The following is a 14,249-nucleotide window of genomic DNA, read 5'->3' on the forward strand; positions in this document are numbered from 1 at the left end:
ATTAGAAAGATCAGAATGATTTGGAGTAAAGTGTCAAGTGACAATCAGTATTATAGTAATATAAAAAAATGAAAAAGAAATGGGATCACCCTTAGGCTAGATTATTACTGTCGATACATAGATGAGACACTAAATGCATGTGATGAAAATATTGACAAAAAAGAGATGTTGAACTTTTTTAATAACATCCATCCAACTATTTAATGCACTAGTGAAGAGGAGAAAGACAATAGTATAGCTGTCTTAGATGTCGTACTTTCTAGAAGGATAGATGGTTCCATAAAAAGAAATATATTTAGAAAAAATACATGGACAGGTCAGTATACTTATTTCCATAGCTTTACACCTGTTCAATACAAAATAGATTGGGTTAAATGTCATAGTCGCAGAATCAAGCTATATTGTACTGAGGATAGCGTAGATAGCGAAATAAATATACTAAAGAATACATTACGAAATAACGGATGTCCAGATAATTTTGTCAGAAAATTCCTCGTAGAAGATAGTAAAAAAAAAGAAGAAATTGTGACTTGGTCAGTAAAAAAACCCATACCTGAAACTAGACTTTAAAAGGGAAATAGTGGGTTACATTTTAACGCATCGACCCAAAATATTTGTTGAAAGGACTTTTCACACCGCCAAGTTACACATAATTTTCTCGATTAAACTAGTACTTACACGACAAATCAAGGATAGGTTACCGATAATGAGTTTCTTCATATGTGTATACAAATCCAACTGCTTCTGTGGAGCTAGTTACATAGGCCGTACTCAGAGGGCTGCGTCCTTGAGTATTCATGAACATGTACCAGAATAGTTGGAAAACAAGTTATTAAATCGATCAAAAGTACTACTCTTTCTCTTTCGGTAGATAGTGAACATCATATCAAAATAGAGGAAGCTTTCCCTGTTTTATATCAAATTCCAAAGGATATACCTCAAGGAATTAGATGACGGTTACTCTATATGGCCGAAGCCATCTCGATCAACTCCAGAAAAACAAAATTATGTATCCAGGCCAACGACTGGAGCACCGGATACCTAAAGTGTGTATTATAAACCCCCTACCCCCTTCCCAATTTTTTGGTTACATCCTAACCTTCACATTCGTCTGTCCCAATTCACATGAATTCTTTTTTATCGTAACTACCTTCATAACACTCCTCTTATTATATATTATGTTCACACACCAATATTATTATTACGATTGCTATTATCATTATTACCTCAATTAGCAAGATTAAATTTTTCTACTGCATATTGTATTCATACGATTTTTTTTCCATTTTTCCTTCTTCTTATATTATTATTATACTGGACTCCACCTGTAGCTCTTCCAGAGTTACTGCCGTTTCCAAGCCCGGGTAAAGGAGGAGGGTTGGGCATGGGGTTAGCGTCCCCATCCCGTAGAAAACTAACTCGCTAAAAAAACGCTTACCAGAAAAAATAATTAAAACCATTTAAACTCTGCCCTGAAAGTTAGGTCTTCATTTAGAAGAATTATGACGCTTCATGGTTAAAGCCGAATTTCTTCGGAAGCCACAAGCCCGATGCCCCTTCTAACAATCAGAGCAAAACTTTTTATAGGTACATGGAACGTTCGAACAATGTGGGAGATCGGGAAGACCAGTCAAATAGCAACGGAAATGAGGAGATACAACTTGGCAGTACTGAGAATCAGCGAAACCCACTGGACCTAAACTGGACAGAAAAGGCTAGCTACGGGAGAGATGCTGCTATACTCCGGTCACGAAGAAAACAATGCTCCACACACTCAGGGAGTCGCTCTAATGCTGTCCAAAGTAGCACGAAATGCACTTGTAGGATGGGAATCTCACGGATCCAGAATCATCAAAGCATCATTCAAAACAAAGAAGGAGGGGATCTTAATGAATATTATCCAATGTTATGCACCCACCAATGATAGCAACAATGACATTAAAGGTCAATTCTACGAGCGGCTGCAGTCAATCATAGAGAAGTGACCAAGAAAGGACCTCACCATTCTGATGGGAGATCTAAATGCCAAAGTCGGAATAGACAACGCTGGATATGAAGATATCATGGGACGACATGGACTGGGAGAAAGAAACGAAAATGGAGAAAGATTTGCAAATGTGTGCATTCAATAAGTTGGTCATAGGAGGCACAATATTTCCACACAAACGAATACACAAAGCTACATGGATCTCACTGGACCACACTACAGAGAACCAGATAGATCATATCTGCATCAACAAAAAATTCCGAAGGACAATGGAAGATGTAAGAACCAGGAGAGGTGCTGACGTAGCTTCAGATCACCTAGTTGTAGTCAATTTAAAACTGAAGCTAAAAAAGAACTGGACAAGTGGACAAACAGCACTATAAAGGTTCAATACAGCCTTCCTTCGAGATACTGACAAACTCAATGAATTCAAGATAGCTCTCAACAACAGGTTCCAAGCCTTACAGGATCTACTGAAAGAAGAAGAAACTAGTATGGAGGACAACTGGGAAGGCATCAAGGAAGCATTAACTTCAACGTGTCAAGAGATTCTGAGTCTAAAGAAGCACCATCATAAGGAATGGATCTCTACAGAAACACTGGACAAGATCAAAGAAAGGAAGAACAAGAAGGCAGCAATTAACAACAGCCGAACACGAACGGAGAAAGTCCAAGCACAAGCTGAATACATAGAAGCAAATAAGCAAGTGAAGAGGAGCACTAGAGCCAACAAGAAGAAATACGTTGAAGAACTAGCAACGACGGCAGAAAAAGCTGAAAGGGAAGGAAATATGAAACAGCTTCACGATACAACGAAGAAACTAGCAGGGAAATACAGTAAACCAGAGAGGCCGGTCAAAGACAAAGAAGGCAGGAAAATCACCAAAATTCAACAACAGCGTAACAGATGGGTAGAATACTTCGAGGAACTCTTGAATAGGCCGGCTCCAACGAATCCACCGGACATCGAAGCAGCACACATAGATCTTCCTATAGATGTCAATCCACCAACTACGGAAGAAATTAGAATGGCCGTCAGACAAATCAAGAACGGGAAAGCAGCAGGACCCGACAACATACAAGCTGAAGCACTGAAATCAGACATCGAAGCAACCACAAGCATGCTTTATCTTCTATTCAAAAAGATTTGGGAGGAGGAACAAGTGCCGATGGACTGGAAAGAAGGACACCTCGTCAAGATTCCAAAGAAAGGAGATCTGAGCAAATGTGAAAACTACAGAGGCATTACACTACTGTCAATACCAGGGAAAGTCTTCAACAGAGTGTTGCTGAACCGGATGAAAGATGCAGTAGACGCCCAACTTCGAGATCAACAAGCTGGATTCCGTAAGGATCGGTCGTGCACAGACCGAATTGCGACACTACGGATCATCGCCGAACAATCAGTTGAGTGGGACTCGTCACTGTACATCAACTTCATTGATTATGAAAAGGCATTTGACAATGTAGATAGGAGGACATTATGGAAACTTCTTCGACACTACGGAGTTCCTGAGAAGATTGTCAATATTATCCGGAACTCATACGACGGACTACAGTGCAAAGTAGTGCATGGAGGACAGCTGACAGATGCATTCCAAGTAAGGACCGGAGTCAGACAAGGCTGTTTACTCTCTCCCTTCCTCTTTCTTCTGGTGGTCGACTGGATTATGAAGACCTCAACATCTGAAGGAAAACACAGAATACAATGGACAGCTCAGAATCAATTAGACGATTTGGACTTCGCAGATGACCTAGCCCTCCTATCGCACACACATGAACAAATACAGATAAAAACAGCCAGTGTGGCAGCAGTCTCTGCATCAGTAGGCCTCAGCATACACAAAGGGAAAACCAAGGTCCTCAAATTCAAAGCGGAGAATAGCAACCCAATCACTCTTGATGGCGAAACTCTGGAAGACTTAGAATCCTTCACATACCTGGGAAGCATCATCGATGAACAAGGAGGTTCAGATGCAGACGTAAAGGCGAGGATCGGCAAAGCAAGGGTCGCATTCCTACAATTGAAGAACATATGGAACTCAAAACAACTTTCAACCAATATCAAAGTGAGAATCTTCAATGCGAATGTCAAGGCAGTTCTACTGTACGGAGCTGAAACTTGGAGAACTACAACAACCACCATCAAGAAGGTACAAGTATTTATAAATAGCTGTCTTCACAAGATACTCAACATCTATTGGCCGGATACCATCAGCAACAGCGTTCTCTGGGAGAGAACAAACAGCCTTCAAGATGAAGAGGAAATTAGGAAAAGACGATGGAAATGGATAGGACATACATTACGCAAATCGTCAAACTGCATCACGAGGCAAGCCCTAACTTGGAATCCTGAAGGAAGGCGGGAAAGAGGAAGGCCAAAGAACACATTACGTCGGGAAATCGAAGCAGATATGAAAAGGATGAATAAAAACTGGAAGGAGCTGGAAAGGATTGCCCAGGACAGGGTTGGATGGAGAATGCTGGTGATCGGCCTATGTTCCTTCGCGAGGAGTAACAGGCGTAAGTAAGTAAGTAAGTGCTATTATACTGATTGTGACTTGACGCCTTATTATCGGAATAGGGTTTTGTTGATATTGTAGTAATTTTTAATAGTTGAATTTATGAGTCGATATTAACAATAATCATCTGCTCACTAGTAAGTGGCTCCAAGAGGTATTTCTAGTGGGAAGCCGTGGTCAGTAAAGTTCAACCGTGCCTGTTTTAGAGGTAATTACTCACTGAAGACAATGTTGGACGGTCGCGAAATATCGTTGATTAGTTGAAGTTAAACATTAACACCAACAGGATCAGCGGTCTAGAGTTTAAGCATACGCGCGCGGGATCGTGTATGCTCACTGTTGAGGGGTCCCACATGAGGATGGAAACGGCTGTCCAGTGCTTCCAGGTTTTCCATGGTGGTCTAGCTCGAATCGAATCGTGAATTCAAATTGACGATTTACTCCAAATCATCCTGACCTTTATTCAGTGACCTTCCTAATTTACAAATAACACAATTTCGGAATAATTATGTCGTAACGGATGTAGACGTTCACCATTTTTAACATATAACATTGTCATATTCATTAATACATGCCCTACTTTGGCCTCTGTAAAGTATCACAATAATTATGAATTTACGATTGTATAACCTGATGATGAAGTTATCGCTCAAATATTCTTCATTTTTTGGACAAAGAAGATATTAATAAGGGCTCCACACGGAATACTTTTAAATTTAATCAAGATAAAGTTTACTTATAGAAACAACATTCTATACATAATTGTAGAATTAAAATACAGAGAAAGTATGGAAAACTATTTTTGTTTTATTCATCAATTTATTTAAGTGATCCACGAAATTGCGCGACCATCTTTAGTTGTCTGAGGTAGATACTTGTCTCTGCCTAACACAGATTAGCTGAAGTTAGACGTTAACACCTTTGGATGCCGGCTCAGTTGTCTAGATGTTAAGTGATCGTTCACAAGACCGAAGCACCTGAGTTTAAAACCCCACATGAGGGATCGTTGGTGAGCACTGACGAGGAGTCTCACACTAGGGTAAAACGGCCGTCCATTGCTTTCAAGTTTTCATTGGTGGTATAACATCAGTCGATTCATGATCTTAATCGAAAACTTAACAATCTCCACAACCCCATACTCATAATAATAATTGAAGAGTAAAGAAGATGATGCGGCGAAGAAACTTTTCTTTCCAATAATTTCGTTTACTTAAGCTATACAACCGTGTTTATAGTTAGTTTCATTTGCAAACATAATTGTCTGTAATAAAATAGAATATTAAAAAAACTCGGAGTGGTATCTTGTTATCAATTGTTAACGAAAATCAGATATTGAAGGGAAGTTATGCAATAATGGACTAGTGAAAAGCAGTATGATGAGGATAATTGTTTTAAAGCTAATCTGATAATGAAATAATAGTAAATCTTCTCAGTGACATTATCTATAAACTTTATAGCTCAGAATATTCTCCAGACAGTTAGATAGCATATCTATAAGTTCCCTTGAGTTTTATTCAGTATTCACATATTATACAAATGAAATTGGCTAATAGTTTTAGACTATGGTGTACTAAGCTTATTTGTGAAACAGCTAACAATTAACTAATAACCACTCAAATAACAACTATCATGGGTTGTTTCCCTTATCTTCTTTATTTACATTGCTTAGGTCATGACCTGATCAAATAATGAAGCATAAAAGAGATCAAGTGATCGCTTAATATAATTCTATTTATTCTTAATTCATTAGCTCAATATCAACTAATTTACACTAAATAATAATAATAATAATAATAATAATAATAATAATAACGATAACGATAACGATTACAACATTGTTAGTATTCCTACTATTGATAATAATAATAATGATGTTACTTACTTACGCCTGTTACTCCTAATGGAGAATAGGCCTCCGACCAGCATTCTCCATCCCATTCTGTCCTTGGCCTTCTTTTCTAGTTCCATCCAATTCTTGTTCATTTTTCTCATATCCATCTCCATTTCCCGGAGTAACGTGTTCTTTGGTCTTCCTCTTTTCCTTTGGCCTTGAGGATTCCTTATGAGGGCTTGTCTTGTGACACAGTTGGGTACTTTACTCAGTGTGTGTCCTATCCACTTCCAGCACTTCTTCCTGATTTCTCCCTCCACTGGGATCTGGTTCGTTCTCTCCAACAGTAGGTTGTTGCTAATAGTGTCCGGCCAACAGATCCGAAGTATTTTGTATAGACAACTGTTAATAAACACCTGTATCTTCTGGATGATGGCTTTCGTAGTTCTCCAGGTTTCCGCCCCATACAGTAGAACTGTATTGACTCCGCCTGGAGTCCCCCCGGGGGCTACTGCTGGTTTCAAGCCCAGATAGAGGAGGAAGGTTGGGCATGGGGTTAGCGACCTCATCCCGTAGAAAACTAACTCGCTAAAAAAACGCTAACTAGAAAAAATTACTCAATAACGTCACTACTACTATTATTAATAATGATCATAATCATAATAAAGGAAAATTTGTTTTTAAAGATTCCATGAGTTCATGAAACTTTATAATGTAACTATTCAAAAGATATCAACACAATGCTCTTAAACTAATTTGCAATTGGAAAAATATGTTCTTTTAACTAATGTAATAAAATGAAAAGTCTATATATTGGCATTAAGAACTGCAAGAGGTATTTCCTGAAGTTCAACCTGGTCTGTTGTAGCGGCATTTACTCACTGAAGACAATGGTGGACAGTGGCTCGATTTCGTGTATTGGTTAAAGTTAGATACTAACACCATTGGATGCCGGCCGGCTCAATGGTCTAGAGGTTAAAAATTCGCGCGCGAGGACGATAGGTCCTGGCTTCGAGTCCCGTTTTTAGGATCATGGATGCACACTTTTGAGAAGTCCCATACTGAGACGAAAAGGCTGTCCAGTGTTTCTAGATTTTCTTTAGTGGTCTGGCTTTAATTAACTCATGAATTCAACTATTAGAAATCAAAGTTGTCCGATAAGGTCAAACTTGAGATAGGCTCATGATAAACTTGAACATTTTATGCTCTTCATTAGACAGTAGATATGTAAAAAATATGGACCACTATGGGCTGATATTATGTCAAGCCCGCATAGGTTATTCTAGCCTCTGAACAGAGCAATCTATTCATTCTTCTCAAGCCATATTTTTAACCTGTCACTTATTCGCTCATTAACCTTGACTGTTTTTTATGTAAGCGTGTGTGTGTATTTCTTATCTCCCTCATCACATATTTATAACTTATTTTTATCTGACTATAAATATCGATTCACTCTTGGTTAAATCAAGTTGGCGTACTCATTTTCCCCACTGCTCGTCATTTAGTTCTGTTTCTCTCTTTCTCTCTCCTCTTCGCTCCTTCACTCCGTCTTGCTGATTGTCTGTTCAGATCAATGATTGTATGGAATATACACATTCAAACTTTATTCTCGTATTTGACTTATTTAATTGCATTATTCACTAACGCAAGTTAATATCGATAATTTTATACGAGGGTATTTGGGATGTATAGTTCAGTAACAATCATTCATATAACAATCACACGACCAAATTGGAATCAGATCTCGGTACGCTAAAGATCTTTTGTTCTAAACGTTAAGAATCTTAGTTTATGCATTTTCTAAGTTTTGAAATTAAAGTATACTTAGTTGTAGAATTCATCTAAATAAATACAACTTCTGTCTTATTGGATACTTTATAAGGTTAGTTTCATAAATAGATTCCGGTGATTTTCATATTGTATATGAGTGTACACATTAATGGGTTAAGTTAATTGCATTAATAGATAGTGTAATGAATAAATGTATAACTAAGGCATTTTTTATATGATTTTGAGTAACAAATATGTAACTATCCCTTTAACTGTTTAACAGCAGATATTGGTAACATGGGACAGTAGTTTCCAACTGCGTCGCAAGGCACGTTTCCCGTTTAATAAACATTTGGCACGTGATTTCTCAAAAGGTATTCATAAAACGTCTACATACAGTTTTTATCAACCTTTCATACTCATTCATTCAAAGCTGAGTAAATCTCTTATGTATGATAATGATGGAAATTTATTTCAGTTTAACCCGGATAAATATGTATCAAATTTATCAACTGTTAGGCTTTCTGTATTCGAGAAAGAAGCTCTATCACTCGGATTTAATTTCTCCATTGCACATACCAAGATTTCTGATCTGTCGATAGATGCTCAATTTGAAAATCTTTATGATCAGTTGAACCCTCTTGTCCCAACCACCCTGGATAGGAAAACTTGGTTAAAGGTGAAATTGGTTGACGTTGCCCACCACTTTCACGGATCTCAAGTCAGACAAAGAAGTATTTTGACTCCTAAACATTCCGCTGCGTTAAAAAACCTCCAAAGTAGGTCAGATATTGTGATCCTCAGACCTGACAAAAGTTCTGGGGTGGTCGTTATCAATAAATGTGAATATAAAGACAAAATGTTATCTATACTGGGTGATCAAAGTAAATTCTTACAGGACGTTTCTTCTAATATTAATGTTAGAAAATTGGAATCCAAAGTGAAGTCCAATCTATTAAAGCTTCTTAAAATGAACGTCATAAACAACGAGGAGTTTAATATACTAAAACCCTCGGGTTCAGTTCTCCCGAATTTATATGGATTACCTAAAATTCATAAACCTAATATTCCATTACGACCAATTTTGTCTATGCGTGGTTCTCCCACACACGAGCTAGCTAAATGGTTAGTAAAACTGTTAAACCCTATTCGTACTAATCTATGTAAGTTCTCTTTAAAAGATACATTTGAACTAATTGACTTTCTTGGTGATATTAATATTAAAGATAAATCTTTGCATTCATTTGATGTAAACTCCCTCTTCACGAATGTACCGTTAACAAAGACGGTGGATTTCCTTTGTGACTATATTTCAAAAAACTTTCCCCTTTTTCCTATTCCGTCACCATTTTTGAAAGATTTACTTTATTATGTACAGCTAATGTTCAATTTACATTTGATGGTGAATATTTTCGACAAGTTGATGGTGTAGCTATGGGTAGCCCTTTAGGGCCTCTCTTAGCTGAGGTATTCATGTCATATGTGGAAAATATGACGAGCGACCTCATTGGTGAGACAACTCTATATAGAAGATATATGGACGATATTCTAATTATATGTGATAAGGATTTTGATGTTTACCGATTACTGGATAAACTCAATGGTGTTCAAAATGATATTGTGATGACACATGAACCAGAAAGTAATGGCCAATTAGCCTTTCTAGACATACTTTTAAGTCGAAGGGATGATGGCACTATTAGACGGTCCGTGTATAGGAAACCAACTTGGACGGGACAATACCTAAATTTCCATAGTTTCTGTCCATTGCAATACAAGAGAGGTCTAGTTAAGTGCCTCTTTAAGAGGACTCGAAGAATATGTACCTCTGATATGGTGGAAAAAGACGAAAAGTTACTGACTGACACTTTAATAGCAAATGGTTATCCACTCAAGTTTATTAATAGGTGCAAAAGTCAGTTAATGCCAAGACCTCTAATTTATTCAGTGCCAAAGAAAAAGGTTTACATCAATCTACCATATAGAGGCGAATCAAACAGTATAGTTTTAAGGCACAGATTGAAAGCAGCCATTGAGAATACGTATTATGCTGGTCATTTGGTTGTGATTGAAAAGTCTAAGCCCATGATTCCTAATAGAATCAAACAATGCACTAATGATTACGTCACATCCCATTGTATTTACCAATTTACATGTTTGTGTGGACACACATACATAGGGAGGAGTAATCGAACAATGCAATCAAGGATCACTGAACATGTGCCTAGATGGCTTCAAAATCAATGTGTGTCAAATGAGCCGATCAATGTGGGAGGTAGAAAACCAAGTTCATCGATAGCGAAACATATAATTGAAACGGGGCACAAAATTGACATTAATACAGCATTTAGAATGTTGTATAGAAATTGTCAAGGTCGAATTCTTAAGTTTATTGAAGCCTTAGCTATTCGTAAATTTAAACCCCCCTTATGTGTACAAAAACAATTTGTCGTAACCTTGAATTTACCTTGGTAATCCTCAAGTCATTCTATGGCCTAGGATAACGCGACAATTTCTTATTCTTTCTCCCCCCTTAGTTATTTTAGTTGTACTTTTATTTGTTTGTTTGACCTTTATTGACGTTTATTAATTTTCATATAAAAATGCCTTGACAAGTATATGTGTGACTAGATTGTTCGAAATGTATAGCGCAAATACATCACATTTTTCAGATCAACTCCGTCTTCTCATTGTTCTATCGAAATCATTCATTAACGTTTGCGGTTAATCTTACTCCTATAATCCCTTTCGATTGATAACATATTATATGTATGAATTTTAATATAATCACCAATTGTTTCTTTTAAAGAGAGAAGATGAAAATATACAGACCACTGTGATGATGCTTCATGTTTTCTTAGCAACTTACTTCCTTATTTTATCTGGTTAAGCTTTTTTTAACGAGTTAGTTTTCTACGTGATGGGGTCACTAACCCCATGCCCAATCCTCCTCTTTTATCCGGGCGTGGGACCGGCAGCAGCCCCAAAGGGGCTCCAGGCGTTCTTTTATGTCAGCAACTGGATTCGTAATTAATTTTAAGCATTTTATGAAAGTGCGTAAGTACCTGAAGATTGTTATACATCACAAATGGATTGACTGTATTAAAAAATTGGATTTGTTTCTATATGGGGTTAAGACTATATTTTCTTTATCATTATTATTCCGTTTACTTTATTAATGGTAATTTATTTTGATTACAATCTACACTAACGGTAGCTACGTTATTTAATAAACTACTATTTCTGACTGATTTATATGTTTATTTGTTATATCATCCACTCTAATGTACTTTTGCTCTAATTGTGTATGTGCTAACTGATCTGTCCTGTATATAGTTTAACTTTTGTTCTTTTATTAATCATTACATAATACAGTGAGAATTATCTTAGTTTGATTAAACTTATATTTCACTCTATTGTTAAGGTTATCTAACACATTCATTAAATCATCCCGGAGATATCCTCCTTTTTTACTTATTCTAAAAGGAGGATCAATGAACTGTAAGAAAGTATGGCAACTCACGTGCATTTGAGTTTGTTCACATTTAATTTGGTTAACCCCTTTTGTTAACTTATTTAACAGATAGAGTCATTCGTACAATAACAACTTATATCATTGTACCTTTATTATTGTTCCAATTGTATGAATATGTATGCTGGAGCATTGCTTACTGCCTATGCACATATTCACTCTGCAGCTTTTAATGTTAGTCGATGATTCATTCACTTCCCTATGTATATATATATGTACATTTTTAATCCTGTTCATTAACTCGCTCATTCACTTGCCCGCTTGCTTTTCACCACTACTCTTTCATACTTGTTTAGTGTACCTGTAATTTTGGTTATTTGTGTGTAGTGCAATAATAAAATTAATCAGCACTTCGTATTCACCCTCTGGTTAGTACACCGTTGAAGCGTTATCTAGTGACGGTTATCCGAATGAACTGTATACGATGTTTAAGGGTTATATTGAATATCGACCACCACAGAAGAATGAAGCACTTTTGAATATCTGAAGAAAAAACAAAGTGTATTTTCTCCCAGTAGCAATAAATGCAAAAAATACAATAAGCTTATGATGGAACATTTAAAGTAAAAGAATCAGATAAAGATTAATAATTCCAAATTTCTATATAAGAGTGTTATAGAGATTGTTGAATTGAACGTGCTACATAACAGATTAACTGCAACTAAAAAATCAATCAATACCGAAGAGCATTAGACAGCTATCTCGTACTAATATGAGACTTTTCAATAGTACACATCCACGAATCACAATAGAGTTAGATCACTGGAACATCGTCTCTCACGGTAAACAGTTATAATTTAGACCGTTTGTTTGGTTTACATCAATTTAATGGTCTCAGTATTCTATCAGTCATTAATTTTCATATTATAGAAGAGATTTAGTCATGAGAATCTCAGTTAAATATTAGTAGTAAAGAATTACTACAGTCTAAACGTATTATTATATTCCCTTTTTAAATGTGTTTTGCAAGAAAATTATGAAGGCGATATCCCTGAATTGTTATGAATGTCACTGAGTGATTTCTCAAGTTTTAGTATAGAGAAATAAAGAAATGTTGACATGTATTCATCTTGAAATGCTTTTTCCGTTATAGTAGGTAACAAGAAATTTCAACAAACATACTCCTAGATATAGAAACACAAAATTCCACAAATTATAACCTTTGCTGCTACATTGACGTAGTGGTCGGGCTCGTTTATCGTGATGAACCCATTGAGCTACACTGGCTGGAACAATCGTTCCTCAAGGTCCTACCATGCCAGACAGGCCGGTTGAAGAACGGTAAGATTAAAGGCAACAAACCCAAGGCCCAAAGGCAAAGTCATACTGCTGACTGTACAGAGCTATGACGGTAGTGAGGTGTTTCCTTCAGACAACCAGAATAGCAGCGATGCTGACTTCTCACAGGGAGGAGTAGGGTCAGAAAAGGTCGACCCTAAAAATGCACACCTCGCCTTATCCCGCAGATATCCGTCTCCAGCGGTAAGGTTTCAACAAGTACGGAGCTGAGACGAAAATTACTCACAAAAAGGTCGTGTGTGACCGACCTCAAGCAGTTGTCCCTTGGGCACTGAGTTCACGGTCTCAGGTCACTCAGACCACTTCCAACCCAAAATCCTTTTCAGTTACCTCCAGAAGAACCCTTTCATGGTGTGGATAACGGGGAAGTGATAACTGCCCTCATACCTCTAACAGCACTCACGATATAAATAAATTACTCTATAAGCCAAAGAAAATGTTAGCTGAAATGGAAAGAAAAATAAATAAAAATATGTCGTCTTCCAGGCGATACAGATCACAACCTAACTTACATAATATATAAACCAAACAACACTAAAAATCAATATACACATATGATCATGACTGAATCCAGATCTCTAATTAATCACTGAGTTAAACTTGTATCTTGTACCAAAGTCAGTCTTTTTTGGCAAAAATTCAACTCAGGTTTGTTTATAGTAAGATTTTAGAGCCCCTATAATAAGGCCAGCTCAAAATGCAATAACTGTGATATGATAATGAATGTTTAATTAATAAATATATGAGAAATTCAAATGTAATGGTTGGTTATTATGTCAGTCTCCAATGTTAGATCAGTAAATCAGTTGATAATATATGTATTTGAGTATTTATGTATGACTTGCAACACCGTGGACTCCGAAGACGCCCAGCTTCAAGACCAACAGGCTGGATTCCGTAAGGATCGGTCGTATAAAGACCGAATTGCAACTCTATGGATCATTGTGGAACAATCAATTGAATCGAATTCATCACTCTACATCAACTTTATTGACTAAAAAAAAGCATTTGATAGTGTGGATAGGACAACACTATGGAGGCTTCTTCGACACTACGGCGTGCCTCAGAAGATAGTCAATATCATACGGAATTCATATGATGGATTAAACTGCAAAATCGTGCACAGAGGATAGCTGACATGCTCGTTCGAGGTAAAGATCGGTGTCAGGCAAGGTTGCTTACTCTCACCCTTTCTCTTTCTTCTGGTGATCGACTGGATCATGAAGACATCGACATCTGAAGGGAAGCACGGGATACAGTGGACATCTAGGATGCAGTTAGACGATCTAGACTTCACAGATGATCTGA

This window comes from Schistosoma haematobium, chromosome ZW (assembly GCF_000699445.3).
Source record: "Schistosoma haematobium chromosome ZW, whole genome shotgun sequence".
NCBI classification, from domain to species: Eukaryota; Metazoa; Platyhelminthes; class Trematoda; order Strigeidida; family Schistosomatidae; genus Schistosoma; species Schistosoma haematobium.